The sequence below is a fragment of the Nicotiana tabacum genome, chromosome 22, assembly GCF_000715075.1.
Source record: "Nicotiana tabacum cultivar K326 chromosome 22, ASM71507v2, whole genome shotgun sequence".
NCBI lineage: Eukaryota > Viridiplantae > Streptophyta > Magnoliopsida > Solanales > Solanaceae > Nicotiana > Nicotiana tabacum.
Genome location: NC_134101.1, coordinates 172,846,374 through 172,861,107, shown reverse-complemented (window position 1 = coordinate 172,861,107; position 14,734 = coordinate 172,846,374). Strand labels below are relative to the sequence as shown.

The window sequence follows — 14,734 nt, the reverse complement described above, 5'->3', positions numbered from 1 at the left end:
AACTTTTCCTAACTCTGTAGCCTCTAGGGGATAAATACAGACGTCTTCGTACCGATCCCTCAGACTCTACTAAGCTTGTCTGTGAATTGTGAGACCCATGTAATCTAGAGCACTGATACCAACTTGTCACGACCCGGATTTCCCACACTCGGGAGTCGTGATGACGCCTATTAGTAAAAGCTAGACAAGCCAACCAACTGAACTATTTACCTTATTTCCATTTTTAATCCGATAACAGTTAAGAGCCAACAATTAGATAACAACATAATTGAATAACCGGAAGGCTGCATTGTAAAGTTTTAATAATACTGCTAATACCAATCCATAACAAATCTACCCAAGACTGGTGTCACAACTTCACAGACTGTCTATAAGTGCTACAAATAAAGGTCTAAAAAAAAAATACAACACTGTCTCTGGAAATACATTAAAGAAACATGAATAGCAGATAGAAAGAGACGCCAAGGCCTGCGGACGCCTGCAGGACAACCTCGAGTCGCTTGATGAACAAAAATAACAATCTCACTGCGGTCCGAAGTCTACAGCACTGGGATCTGCACAAAAGAGTGCAAAGTGTAGTATCAGCACAACCGACCCCATGTGCTGGTAAGTGCCTAGCCTAACCTCGGCGAAGTAGTGATGAGGCTAGGACCAGACTACCAAATAAACGTGTGCAGTTAAATCATATACAGCAGAAATAGAAGCAGATAATTACGACTAAAGTTGGGCGGGGGAAACATGTTGCGGGGAGTAACAGGTAACAAAGTAGAGAAATGTAAGGAATGCTATAAATCAATTACCAGCAAAGATAAGGAAATAAGAAGAACAAGTACACATGTAATACCGTTGCAGGCGTGCAACCCGATCCCATCTCATATAGTACCGTTGCAGGCGTGTAATCCGCTCCCATTTCATATTGTACCGTTGCAGGCGTGCAACCCGCTCCCATTTCATATATTACCGTTGCAGGCATGCAACCCGCTCCCATTTCATATATTACCGTTGCAGGCGTGCAACCCGCTCCCATTTCATATATTACCGTTGCAAGCGTGCAACCCGCTCCCATTTCATTTATCAACACATTGCAGGCATGCAACCCGCTCCCATTTCATATATTTACCGTTGCAGGCGTGTAACCCGCTCCCATTTCATATATTTCCGTTGCAGGCATGCAACCCACTCCCATTTCATATGTTACTGTTTCAGGCGTGCAACTCGTTCCCTTTTCATTTATCAATACCAATCATAACAGAATCCCGGCAAGGGAACAATGATATAACAACAATATCCCGGCAAGGGAATAATACTATAACAATAACATCCCGGTAAGGGAACAATAATATTCTCGGCAAGGGAACAACAATATGACAACAACGTCTCGGCAAGGGAACAATAATGATAATCCTCATATGAAGCACAATAAACCTCAACGGAATCACAACAATTACAGTACAAGACTCACGGGCATGCTTGACACCGACGTATAGATACTCGTCACCATGCCTATACGTCGTACTCCACAATTAGCACATAGCAAATAAGACACAACTCCTAATCCCTCAAGCTAAGGTTAGACCAAACACTTACCTCGATGCCACGAACACAATTCAAGCCTCAACTATCGCTTTACCTCTTGATTCCACCACCAACTCTCTTGTATCTAGCCACAAGTTACTTAATAATATTAATAAGTGCTAAATGAATCATTTCTAATGCATGGAAATAAGTTTTCTAAAGTTTTTTCCAAAAAGTCGAAAATCGCCTCCGGGACCACATGGTCAAAACCCGAGGTTCGAACCAAAACCCGATTACCCATTCCCCCACGAACCCAAATATATAATTTGTTTTGAAATTGACCTCAAATCGAGGTCCAAATCCCCAAAATTTGAAAAACCTAGGTTCTACCCAAAACACCCAATTTTCCCCATGAAAACCATTGATTCTAGGATGAAATCTTGTAAAAAGAAGTTAAGGGGTAAAGAAAATGAGTTAGAAATCACTTACTAATGTTTTGGAGAAGAAAGGTTGTTTGAAAAATCGCCTCTTATGTTTTTGGGGTTTTGAAAAATGAAAAATAACTGAAAATTCCGTTTAAATATACCCTTCTCAGACCCCCTGTGCGGACCACACAAAAATGAGTGCGGCCGCGGAGCTCACAATGTTGACTGTAGTGACATGCTTTAATATTTTGGCCATAACTTTCTCTACAAATGTCCAAATTGTGATTTGTTTACCTTTATGGAAACTAGACACGAAGGGCTACAACTTTCGTTTTTGAATCATATCAAAATTCTTTGTAGATCAAAAGATATAAGCTTCCGAAATCAGACTAGTGAAATCCTTCCTCACCGCGAACCGCACAAAAAGGAGTGCGGCCGCAAAAGCCCCTCCGCGGTCAGCACAAAATCAATGCGGTCAGTACTGGTGGGTTCAGAGATCTGCAACATCTCTGGACCTGCAACAACTATGTTTTAAGCCTAAAACATCTCGGAACCTACCCGAAACTCACCCGAGCCCTCGGGACTTCAAACTAAACGTGCATACTAACTCAAAAGCATCATATGGACCTATTCGTGCAATCACATCATCAAAATAACTTGTAAAATCATGAATTAAACCTCAAAACTCAACATTTTCATCAAGAACTCTCAAAGTTCATAACTTTTCAGCCGGAAGTCCAACTCACTTCAATAAACTCCGTTTTTCACCAAATTTCACATTTATCTTTTAAATACTACAACAAGTTTGTACCGGACTCCGAAACCAAAATACGTGCCCGATACCAATGGTTTCAAAGATTAATTCTTTTCTTCATTTCTTAGATAATTCAGTAAAATAATTTCTTTCAAAAATTGATTTCTAAGGCTTGGGATCTCAGAATTCATTTCCGAGCATACATCCAAGTCCCATATTTTACTGCGGACCTAGCGGGATCGTCGGAACACGGATCCGGGTCCGTTTGCTCAAAATATTGACCAAAGTCAACCAAAAATTAAATTTTAACTCTAGAAATTTCTATTTCTCATCTTTTCACAGGCTTTCCGGATATGGGTCCGGACCACAGACACAAATCAAGGTGAGGTAAAAAAGAGGTTTTCAGGTCTCGAAACACTGAATTTACTGGCAACACAAGTGATGCTTGCAACACAAGTGATGACCTTTTGGGTCATCACAGTTAGAAGAAATAGTATAAGGAGGTTGTATATAAAATGAAGTAATTTAATGGAGATTTGGACTAGTTTTGAATAAGAATTACAACTGAAAATCGTGAAAGAAGTTCGTCGAAGTTCGTCTGCAGACGCTTGTATAAAGGCGTATAAAAGTGTATAATAGTATATAAGATGTGTTTATACACTCACATACACTATTATACAAGATTATACATAATTATACAAAAAAACTGACTTCATCTTCTTCCTTGCGTCTTTTCTGAAATTTAACTCAAATATTTCTCAAATCTACTCCAAATCACTTCAAATTTAAATTTTGAACTCCTTTTGATATTTTCAATCAATTGGAACAACACCCAATCTAAACAATTAACAAACTCAATAAATTATATTTTCGAAAGCAAGACTTTTAATGGCCTTCAATGGTGGACTTCTACTCTTCAACTTTTTACATTACAACCAGGTGACATAGTGGGAGAAGCAGTAATGGGGGATGACCTATTGAAGCATATGTAAAAGATGTAAGAAGAAGAGAGAGTGAAAGCAATGGTTGTGAAAACACAGAGTTAACTCCATAGCATTTAGAAGCAATGGTTGTAACTTGTAAGAACAAAGATTTTGAATTTGCAAGAGCTAGTATTTTCAAAATATGTACCACAGAAGCTATCCACCTTATTAGGAGGATGGTGGAACAGTACATGGATAGGAAGAAGGATCTCCACATGGTGTTTATTGATCTGGAGAAAGCGTACGATAGGGTTCCTAGGGAGGTCTTATGGAGATGCTTAGAGGATAAAGGGGTCCCGGTTGACTATATTAGGGTGATTAAAGACATGTATGCTGGAGCTAAGACTCGGGTTAGGACAGTAGGAGGCGACTCTAAACACTTTTCAGTTATTACGGGGTTGCACCAAGGGTCTGCGCTCAACCCATTCCTATTTGCCCTGGTGATGGATGCACTGACTCATCATATTCAAGGGGAGGTGCCATGGTGCATGCTATTTGCTGATGACATTATTCTAATTAACGAGACTCGAGGCGGCGTCAACGAGAGGCTAGAGATTTGGAGACATGCTCTTGAGTCTAAAGGTTTCAAGTTGAGCAGGACGAAGACGGAATACCTCGAGTGCAAATTTGGGGTTGAGCCGACGGAAGCGGGAGTTGAAGTGAGGCTTGACTCTCAAGTCATTCCCAAGAGGGGTAGTTTCAAGTACCTTGGATCGATTATTCAAGGGATCGGGGAGATTGACGAGGATGTCACACACCGTATAGGGGTGGGGTGGATGAAGTGGAGGTTAGCGTCGGGAGTTTTGTGTGACAAGAAAGTGGCACCATTACTAAAAGGTAAGTTTTATAGAGCAGTGGTTAGGCCTGCCATGTTATATGGAACTGAATGTTGGCCGGTAAAGAACTCACACATCCAGAAGATGAAAGTAGCAGAGATGATGATGTTGAGGTGGATGTGCGGACATACAAGGATGGATAAGATTAAGAATGAAGATATTCGAGAGAAGGTGGGCGTGGCCCCCATGGAGGACAAGATGCGGGAAGTAAGACTGAGATGGTTCAGGCACATTTAGAGGAGGAGCACTGATGCACCAATGAGGAGGTGTGAGCGACTGGCTGTAGTGGGCACGCGAAGAGGTAGAGGGCGACCTAAGAAGTATTGGGAAGAGGTGATCGGATAGGACATGCGCGACTTAGGATTATTGAGGACATGGCCCTTGATAGGGAATTATGGAGGTCGAGCATTAAGGTTGTAGGTTAGGGGAAAGTTGTGAATATTTCTACAACACAATAGAGTGAGACTAGCCAGTTATGAGTTAGACTAAGAATGTCATTGGTCGTCTATTGATGCAGGGCTTTACCTGCTAGTTTTTACTATACCAGCCATCTATTTCGTATTTCGTATTCTGTATTTCATATCTCTTATAAAGCTGTTATTTTATTATGCATTTTTATGGTACTAATATATCGTCTCCTGTTACTTTTTTGAGCCGAGGGTCTCCTGGAAACAACCTCTCTATCCTTCGGGGTAGGGGTAAGGTCTGCATACATATTACCCCCCAGACCCCACTTGTGGGATTATACTGGGTCGTTGTTGTTGTTGTACAGTATAAGCTAGATTGGGTAAAATTTAAAAACATGGGCTATTTTTTGTTATGGTGTAAAGTCATGTGTATTTTCTTGTAATTCTTTCATAAATTAATTGTGGAAGATCATACGTTATCATTTCACATAAAATTTATATATTTTGGATTAAAAGCTCAAATTGTGGTGATGGTTTGGATTCAACCAAATCAATTGATAGCTAGATTTACCATGTTCATTAAATTCACAAACAGCTTTTTTGAAGGAAAAACAAAACATACACGTGTATGTAGGGCATTTATATCACCTACAAATCTATCACTTCTAAAATATCAAATACGGTAGTAGTATTTATTTAACATGCTTTCCACTTTTCATGTCCGTTGGGATTACTCTTTTCTTGAGGTGAGACTGTCGAAAACAACTTATAAGATTATGGTCTACGTATACACTAAATGTATTGTTATTTTTGTTGTAGTTAACATGCTTGATACATAATTGACTATTTTGTACGTTAGCCAAAAAAATCATATGAGATTGATAACTTTTACATATTCATACCTTTTAGTTATACATGTCCACTATTAAAGTAATTCACACACATGTACTATAAAAATAATAGTTTTACACTATACACATTTATATATATCAATAACATCTTTTATCGTGTCGTGTATTGTTGTTAAAAAACTGTATTAAATACATTTAAAAAAAAATATGACACTATTACTAATGGAGAGTTAAATAATTTTTATTTTCTTCCAATTATTCAAGAACTTTAAATAGTTAGAATGTGTACATTCTAATCTCAACTAGTTAAGAGCAACTCGTGCTGAGCCCGGGCCCGAGCTCAAGGTGAATAAGTAAATACTTTCGTTAAAAAAAATATGTGCCAAATCTCCTCTTAGTTTCCCTTATAAAAAATAATTCGAGCAAACTGGAACTACAAAGTGAACTTAAAATATAATCAACACCAAACCTAATGTAAATCCCATAAAGTAGGGTCTGGGGTAAAGTGTACATAGACCTTACCCCTACCTTGTGAAGACAGAGAGATTGTTTCTGATAGACCCCGACTCAAGATAAAAGTAAAAGAAGCAGACACAACACGTAGTAACATCAACAAGATAATGTGATAGAGAGACAAGGTGATAGAATAATCGAAGCGAGATGATCAACATAAGGTAAAAAAATCTACAGATATGAATATATGAAAATAAAAAAGTAATACTAATGTGATCGACATGAAATTGAGACACTCCCGCCTAACTGCTAACCTTCTGCCTTAATTCCCAACTTCCACATCCTCCTATCAAGGGTCATATCCTCAGCGAGCTGAAGGTGCACCATGTCATGCCTAATCACCTCTGCCCAGTACTTCCTAGGTCTACCTCTGTCGTTCCTCCACCCCACCATGGCCAACCTCTCGTACATCATCGCCGGGGCATCTATACTCCTCCTCTTCACATGTCCGTACCATCTCAACGTAGCTTTCCGCATCTTATCCTCCACGGGGGCCACTCCCACCTTTCCTCGGATAACTTCATTCCTAATCTTCTCTCTCTTGGTGTGCCCACACATCCATCTCAACATCCTCATTTCTGTTACTTTCATCTGCTGTACAGAGCATTTTTGACCGGCCAACACTCTGAACCATACAACATAGTTGATCTAACCACTACTCTGTAAAACTTGCCTTTGAGTCTTGGTGGTACCTTCTTATCACACAAAACCCCGAATCGAGCTTCCATTTCATCTACCCAACTCCAATCTAATGTGTGACATCCTCGTCTATCTCACCGTTACTAGAAATTATATACCTAAGGTACTTGATACTCTCTTTCTTGGGAATTATTTGTGAATCTAGCCCCACTTTCACGTCCTCTTACTGAGTCACACAGCTGAACTTACATTTCAAGTACTCTGGTTTAGTCCTGGTCAACTTAAAACCTTTTGACTCCAAGGTTCATCTCTAGACCTCCAGCCTTGCATTAACACCGGCCTACATCTCGTCAATTAGTACTATATCATCCACGAATAATATGCACCATGGAACATCACCTTGAATGTGCCACGTTAGAACATCCATCGCTAAGGCAAATAAAACGGGCTAAGGGCGGATCCCTGATGCAAACCCATCACAATTGGGAAATGTTTTGAGTTCCCTCCCACCGTCCTAACTCGGGTCTTAGCACCATCATACATATCCTGAATCACCCTAGTATAACCTACATGCACACCTCTAACCTCCAAACATCTCCATATATAGCACCTTCCTCGCGACTTTGTCGTAGGCTTTCTCTAGGTCAATGAATACCACGTGTAAGTCCCACTTTTCTATCCCTATTCTGCTCCACCAGCCTCCTAATAAGGTGAATGGTTTTAGTGGTCGATCGCCCCGGTATAAATCTGAACTGGTTCTCAGAGATAGATATACTTTTCCTCGCTCTTACTTCCACCAACCTCTCCCAAACTTTTATCGTGTGCCTTAGCAGCTTGATACCCCTATAGATGTTGTAGTTTTAGTTATCACCCTTATTTTTGTACACTGGAACTACCGTACTCCACCTCCATTCTTCGGACATCTTCGTCGTCCCAAAAATAACATTAAATAACCTAGTAAGCCACTCCAAACTTGCCCTGTCAGTGTTCTTCCCAAATTCAACTGGGATCTCATTTGGCCCGGTTGCTTTTCCCCCTACTCATCTTACGCATAACTCTTATAACCTCTTCAACCTTGATACGCCTGCAATATCTAAAATGTAGACAACTCTCGGAGTGCTCCAAGTCACCCAGCATAAAGCTCTTATCCCCTATTCGTTCAAGAGTCTATGAAAGTGCGTCTGCCATCTTCTTATAATATGCGTGTCATCCACCAATACATTTCCATTCTCATATTTAATGCATTTCACTTGGTCTAGGTCACATGCCTTTCTCTCCCTTACCTTGTCTAGCTTGTATTCTTGTCCCCGCCTTTGGCCCCAAATTCATCACTAATCGACTAAACGCTGCAGTCTTGGCCTCCGTAATAGCTAACTTCGCCTCGTCTTTGCTCTCTACTAATTTCAAATACGCAGTTTTTTTTAGCATTCCACCGCCAGTCCCCTTTGTGAGTACTATGGTGACCCTTCGAAGCTCTAATACCTCTCTAGTAGCCTCTTGAATACAATTCATTGTCGATGTCCACATACTGCTCGCTTCCCCACTAATCATCCAGGACCCCATAGCCTGCAACTTCTCCCCTAACCGCAGAGACAAATCCTTAGTCAAGGCTCCCCAGTTAATCTTAGGTAGACCATACACCGCCCTCTTACTCCCCCGCCTCTTAATCTCTAAGGGGTCATTTGGTAGGATGCATTAGATAAATTAATGCATGCATTAACTTTGTGTATTAATAATACATTGTTTGATAGACATTTTGAACCTATGCATTAGTTATGCACGCATTAGTTATACATCCTATTTGGTATTATCCTATGCATAACTAATGCATAGAAAACAATGGTATTAGCAATGCAATGGATTTTAATGCATGCATTAGCTTAGTTAAAGATAAAATTGTCCTTCAAAATTTATGTTTTATTAAAATATACTAGTTAGTATATTAATGCAAGTTCAAAATAATCCAAATAGTGAGAAATAAAATTATATCCCTAGTAAATAAATAAATACTTAGCATATTTCCTTTTTTATAAATAAATATTTAATTTTATTTTACAACATAGGTAGACAAATAAAATAATTTTTTAAAAACTTTTTCATATAAAAATATTTCTCTAACATATGTTTCTTTTAAAAAGTTAGAGTGTGGACTAGATTTGAGGGCATTTTTGTAAACAAATAATTCTTTTAGAAATTGTGCAATACTTTAATACATCAAACCAAACAATGGATAAGAAATATGTCAACATAACTAATACCAGCATAACTAATGCAAGCATAACTAATACCAGCATTATTAATACACCATATTCAACATTATTCTTATGCACCCTACCAAACGACCCCTAAGTCCATAAAAGAGCTTATGTTGGGTCACTGTTATACCCTATTTTAACACGGGTCAAATTAGAGTATAACATATTAATAAATCTGAGGTTTAATTTATTAAAAAGAGTTGCCACCTAATTATTTTAAAGGTGAATTAGGACACCTAATAACTAAATAATGCAGTAAAGTTAATTCAATTTTATGGATTATGGGTAAGGGTTCTAATTAATCCTATAGGGAAGGTTATGAAGGCACCCTATGTGATCTGTTAACTACGGTTAACCAACTAAACTTACGTTAATTAATGGCTAAAAAAAAAGTGTGAGACCAATATAAAATAACTAATGTGAAGTGGTTAAAATATTTTGTAGTCATTGAAAAAAGGTAACTTAAAAGGAATCTCAATGCCTTCGTAACATTTTGTGCTTAACGCCATTAGAAAAGATTTTAATGAAAGGCTTTTGGAAAGCATTATTTTAAAAGAGAACGGATTCCAAATTCTTATATCTGAAGCCTATATGTTATGTGATTAAAATAGTACCAAATCGATTATACGAAACAAGGATAGCTAAATACGACCATGCTAATATGAATTCTAACATATAATCTCAAAATAAAAATGAAGTCAAATCACACAAGTAGAATTAAATCGCATGAATGATAATGAATAGAAAAGAAGGACGTCCCCAAGCGTTTTACTTGTTTTCTTGCTATCCGGTGCATCTATAGGAATATGAAATATAATGACTCCATGCTTGGGTAGAGGAGAGTCGTATCGCTCCAAGTGTTCATGCAAAAAAAAGGAAAAATAAAGATTAGTAAGGAAGCCTTATACTGCTATACATTGTAAGGACAATTAAAATGCACCAAATTAAAGAAACGCATCGATTCACAATTTCTTAATTTCCGAACAAGAACGGATTAGTCATCAATGTAGCATTTGGTTAATTACTCCCTTCATATTAGTACTGCCTATTTAAGCTACTGAGAATTATGAACAATGTGCATTTTAAATAATCTCCTACGATATGCTTTCTGATAGCAGTATCTCAAGTAAAATCAAGGCGTTTGTCCAAAAGCAGAACATTATTCATAGATAGAGATCTTAACCGAGTAAAACAACTTTCTAATTCATGGCAACTAAAATTGACATAAGGCAAGAAAAGCAACAGGCATGAGATCCACTAGTCAACATGTGCATATTTAACTTATAATCTCAACTAAGTAATCGAGTTATTCCAAAAAATACTGATCACAATGATGCCGAGACCTAGTAAAACAAGAGCGGTATGTATTCTCCCCTCTTATGGTCTTTGAAATTCAAATAGATTCCTAGAAACTAATTTCTAGTTCACGAGAAAGACAAACTCATTTAATAGCAAGAAAATATAAGGGAATTAGACAGATTCTTTGTCAAATGCGAAAATTCCATTTTTGATTTAAAGGCTAATTACAATACCTCAAAAAGATATGATTTTTTCCGGAGAACCATGAAAGAACCAATCAAACTTACATCAATACTTTTAGTTTCTTAAATCCACGTTTCTAGATATGCATGAAGAAAGTTTTGAATCAAACATTTTTAAATTGTGAGCTTAATATCCAATAGTTATAGTATCTAGACCTCAGGTGAAGGATAATCTAAAGCCATGAGTATGTACCTTCATACTTCAACAGACTGCTTTTCTTTAATGCTTAAATGAATAATTAATAATTTTATTGCCTAAATGTGATCCTCTTAAAGTACACTGAGTAAACCAATCTTCTATAGTCATTCATGAGCCCTTACAATCAATAATGAAGAGGAGATCATTTTTTTAAGACATGAGTTAAAATAAACCAAATCTAGGGTGTGAACGACATGAAGTAAACCAAACAGTTTACTTTTAACTAAATCTGTTCTTAAAACAAAATGTTCGAATCCTAGACATGGTGCCTAATAAAAAGTCCTAAATCACATGACAAATGAATCTTTTGCAACACACCTAGTCCTTGACAAAATCTTTCTTAAAATTATGGAATCTGACAGAGAACTATGCAAAAGAAAAATGGGTATTTTCATATGAGCATTTTATCAAATATAGGCAGACATGTTTCAATGCATATACAGAGCATAACCTCCTTAAAAAAATTATTTCTAATAACTTTAGTCATAGAATCCTTTCACCAAACTAAAGGTAAACAGAAATAAAAGCAAACACCCATCTTTATAGTATTAAAATGTGGAAGCCTAACAAAAACTAACATGTATTGAAACAAAGATGCATCAAGTATCGAACATGCTCTAATCAGAACCGAAATATTGCGAAAGAGAAAAAGATACGAACTTTTTGCAGGGAAGCAAACTGAGGCGGGGATCTTAGGTGCACTATCGAACTCCGACCTCTGAACTTGCTACCCGAACTAACGATTAATCACCGGGACAAATAAAAAAAAAAGCTTCTGTTTTGGTTACAAAACAACAGAACTGAGAGATTAAAAAGAAGAAACCTTTTTGAGAGGTAGAGATAGCGGCTAAACAAAGGTAAAAGGAGGGGGCTCCAGCCTTAGTTTTTTGGGGGTAAAAGGCGCGACTGAAGCCCTCTAATTTGAGGTGAAAGTAGGCGGCTCCAACCATTTTTGTGGGGTAAAGGTGCGGCCCAGAGCTTGTCCGAAAATCTCTTCAAAGGTCAGTATTTATAGGCTGATTTCTAGGGTTCTTGGTTTGGGCGGGATTTCGAAATTGAGTGAAAGTTATTGAACGTTGATGTTGCAGAAAATTAATTAAGGTGCAGAGCTTCTGGTTAAAAATGGTAATAGCAAGTTCTGCCATGGCTGAGCAAGGTGAAATTTTGTGAAGAAGAGGAAAGGGAGGAGAAGAAGCGTCTGTTGGGTTAGGAGAGAGATCAGGGTTAGCAAATTGGATTTAACTGAAGGGATAAATATTGACCATTGGATTAAAATAACGGATGACTCAGATTAGGCTTAGGATAAAACAAGATAAAAATAAAGAAAAATATATAGAATTCTCTAGAAAATGTGTGGTCAGAGTGTGAAGGGTGTGCTTGGCGTGTGTTTTAGACCGTTGGCGCCTATGTGGCGCTGACATAGGGCTTATGTGGAGCTGACATGGAAAAGAAGTAGAGTAGGTGGGCTGGTGGATATGAGCCTCCGATTTGGGCTATGGAAAGGGCTAAATCTCTTCTTCTTTATCTTTTATTTGGCTTTCTTAAATCTTGATATGCCTAGTAGTAAATATTTATATTAAATAATTTGTTAGTGTTTAAATAATTACAAATTTGTGTTGTAAAAATCTATTTAGTATATAATCACTAATTTAAAATGGGCATGTAATAAATATGTAAATCACCTGAATAACTATATTATAAATAGGAGTAGGATCAATGCAATGCAGTGAAAAATATTTGTAAAAGAGAATAATATTAGTTGATTGACGTTGAATGAAATTAATTGAGATATAAAATCGTCGTCATCGTCGTCGTAGTAGTAATAATAATAATAATAATATCTAATGATGATAGCGACAAAAATAAGAATAATAAAATAACAATACTAATTAGATAAAATAGTAAAATAAATATTCTTACATAATAAAACGATATTAGAAGCTCAAATAAATAATTTGGAAGAAAAGATGGATAAAATTGGATGTCAACAATCACGATGTTCGCGCTCGGAATATCCTTGCCATCCGAGCATAGGCCTCAATCACACCGTCTAAGGAGAAGGTAGTGGGTCTTGGCCACCGTACTTTAGAAGGTGATCAAGTGCTCCTCCTTCTTATGAAAATGTGAGTTAGATACAACCAAACCGAAGGCCTTAACAAAATCCAACAACGAGGTTCCTCCTTCATTTCTAACTCCCAAATCGAAACTGCTTGCACTTCGTCTAACCCTTAGAAGAAGCCCTAGTATGACCATTGAAATCTCCACCTATGAAAAGCTTGTTAGTGAGCGAAACGCCTCGCACAACCTCATCCAACTCCTCCCAGAAGTATCTTTTAGCCTCCTCGCCCAAGGATGCTTAAGGCGTATAAGCACTAATAACGTGAACAGTCAACCCTCCAACAACAAGCTTAATAGCCATCAGCCGGTCGTTCCCCGCCTAACATCTACCACCAGCTCCCTGAGTTCCGCATCAACCAAAATACCTACCCTACTCTTACCCTCGCGCCTGCTAAGTACCACAGCTTAAAACCGCCTACATCCCGGCCCTAGAGCCCACTCATCTAGTCTCTTGAACACACGCTATATTGATCTTCCTCTTCTTGAGAATCTTCACTAACTCATTGGACTCCGTCAATGTCCCTATGTTCCAGGACTCTATTCTCAACCTAGTGTCACCCTTATCCCCTTGCCCCCCACCTCCCGCCCCACCCGAGGACGTGACTTTACTCTCCCGTTGTTAACCACTGCCACTATAGGAATATCAAGCAAGCAAAGAGTTCAAAGAAAAGTGAAATAACTAAAGCTAAAGTTTGGAATCAAGACAAAAGAACAGAAAAGAACAGGTAATCACATGCAAGAATAAGCAGCCAAAAATAATCAGGCAGGTAATGTTCTATACTAAAGCAATTAATTTGACTAACGTAGGGAAATCAGCAAAATTTCAAGGAACAAATATATGTGTAGACACGCACGAACTACCAACACAAAATAGAAGATTTCAGGGGCAAGAACAATAGAACCTGGGTACCGAGAAGTTGTCGACCTGTGTTTTAGGCCACACGTTGCTGCCACTCCTAGGGTTGCCAGAAAAATCTCACTGGATGCCGCCGGAGTGCTAAAACTCGTCGGAAACGACTAGAAATTGGGTGGGTCAAGACGATTCGAAGGGGAGACCACCAAAGCTGTATAAGATGTCCGGAAATCTGCCTGGGTGGTGACTCACGTGACGGGGCGTTGCCAAATGTCATCGAAAAAATTCTTCCAGGTGCGAAACACACCCACACGTACAAGGAGCAGAAGAAAGTGATGGATATATATATTCCTACGGACATGTTTCTTATGAGTTAAATTCAAAATTCTCCGGCACATGTTTTCCAATTTTGTAGTCATCTCTTTGATTCCTGAATTGACGAAGTGTGTGACATATTTCAAGAGAACTACTTAAAAGTCATGCCAGTGCATACATATTACATTTAGACAATACAGGGGAAAAAATGAGCAAATCTAATATTTTTTTAGTTATCTCTAGCTGATAGTATGTAGTGCCAATTGATGTAAGACTTTCTCAAGACTACCAGTAGTAGGCTTTGCAACAAAAGAACTAAGAAATCCCAAAAAGTTACAGATGACGAGCACAAAACACAACACAAAACTAATATTTGCTAGCCAAAGATAGGGGTGGGCATCGGTCGGTTCGGTTCGATTTTGAACATTATCGGTTTTGTCTATCGGTTATCGGTTTACAAATATCATAACCCGATAACCAAACCGATAAGATATTGGTTATCGGTTTATCGGTTAATCGGTTATATATCG

General features: G+C 38.2%; 1 long non-coding RNA gene across 1 annotated transcript; it reads right to left on the bottom strand.

Annotated features, from left to right (window-relative positions):
• Positions 1 to 268: 268 nt before the first annotated feature.
• Positions 269 to 14,383, bottom strand: LOC107829738 (uncharacterized). The gene is made up of 2 exons (XR_001658003.2): positions 9,951 to 14,383; positions 269 to 554 (listed from the first exon to the last, which is right to left on the bottom strand). It is a non-coding gene; the product is annotated as an uncharacterized LOC107829738 (long non-coding RNA).
• Positions 14,384 to 14,734: the final 351 nt, after the last annotated feature.